The 1,397-nt window shown below is 33.1% G+C and overlaps 1 protein-coding gene across 2 annotated transcripts in view; it reads right to left on the reverse strand.

Annotated features, from left to right (window-relative positions):
* Nucleotides 1-383, reverse strand: part of dhrs1 (dehydrogenase/reductase (SDR family) member 1) — an 8,038-nt gene extending 7,655 nt beyond the window's left edge. Inside the window, exon 1 of one of the 2 annotated variants that reach the window (XM_024273468.2) lies at nucleotides 191-383. The gene's annotated coding sequence lies outside the window, so the exon portion shown is untranslated. The remainder of the gene's footprint in view (nucleotides 1-190) is intronic. The other variant, XM_024273467.2, reaches the window with a different exon arrangement.
* Between the last annotated feature and the right edge of the window lie 1,014 nt (nucleotides 384-1,397).

Below are 1,397 nucleotides of genomic sequence, written 5' to 3' on the forward strand. Positions count from 1 at the left end.
TCTTTAATACATTTAGTCCCCTTTTTATCAGTTTTTGCCATGTTTTCAAAACTTGATACGCACGAACGGGTTCATCTGCAGAATAGTTTATAAAAGTGTTATAAAACTACGTTTTTTTAAGACTGGAGACATTGCTCTAAGACTAGCTTCGATTTTATTTATTTCTTTTAGTTGATTAAACGCAACATACCTGGTAAAATAGAGTTTCTAGTTATTCGATACAGCCCGCGGGAGCAGGATGAGATGAGACGGCTGATCCGAGCTGACTGCTTGATGTTATCTCACAGGAATCCCGTTTGCTCCGGCGGTGTTCTTCTTGTCTCTGCGTGACTTCCACGTAACAGAACGCCCTGCCCGTGTAATCTCGCGAGAACATGTAGCAGTGAAGCTAGTAGGAGTTAGTGACACAACAAATAGGTTTTATTAACTTGTATGGATAATTTAAAGAATTCATCCTCAAATATTTTTGAACATTATTTTACTACTCGGCAAATATCCACATTCACTGCTGTAAACGGAGACATATCAAACAGTATTTTCCATGTTTTATAAACAAATAAAAAAAAAACATTGTAGCTTATTAAAACCTGGGGAAAAAATGCCTAACTAACTTCTACAGATCTCTACTTGGTTGCTTTTTTTGTTTTCTTGAATCAGTTTTTTCCTGGCTCTTATTTATTTTCAGATATTTTGTAATTTTGGTCATCAAAAATTGACTGTATTATGTCTTTTGTGCAGCCCTAAAAATAATCTTATGTTGTTATCCACTGCAAGACACTGTATGTTAGTGTGTTGTGATATGTTCACTATATAAATTAGTATGTATTTAATGTTTTCTATCTTTTTCACTGTTTTTATGCTTTGTTTTAGGACAAGTTGACAAAATTAGCGTAAAAATGTATGACAGATGCGTGTGAGTTCTTCTTAAAGCTGTTGCGCTACTTTTTACTGAATCAAATGTTGCTGTACTTCATTTAAATTCTAGTTTAGCTATGCTTTAAACTATTTCAAGTTGATATTTTAATTAAATGTTGTCAGAAACAGTAAATGGTCGAGAAGGAGATGATAACTGGTTTCTGGATTTGGCATGGAGAACAAAGCCAACTGAAACATCTGTAAATGATTAAGACTAGTTACGTAAAACACTTTTTTGCAAGTTATTGTTTAATTTCTCTTTTTATTTCATTTTCCTCTGTTGCCATCCTAAAAGGTAATCAAGTGTATATATTTTTAAGTATATATTTTCACTTGTGCTGTATTTTTGTACAGATGTTCAAAAGAAAAAATTGAAAAAAGAAGCCAGCAGATGGCGCCGGTAAATCTTTACAAAGCAATACTAGAAAATTGTATATCAATCCTACTCTGCTGACACAGAAAGCAAATGTTTATTTGTTTGT

This window comes from Oryzias melastigma, linkage group LG17 (assembly GCF_002922805.2).
Source record: "Oryzias melastigma strain HK-1 linkage group LG17, ASM292280v2, whole genome shotgun sequence".
Classification (NCBI taxonomy): Eukaryota; Metazoa; Chordata; class Actinopteri; order Beloniformes; family Adrianichthyidae; genus Oryzias; species Oryzias melastigma.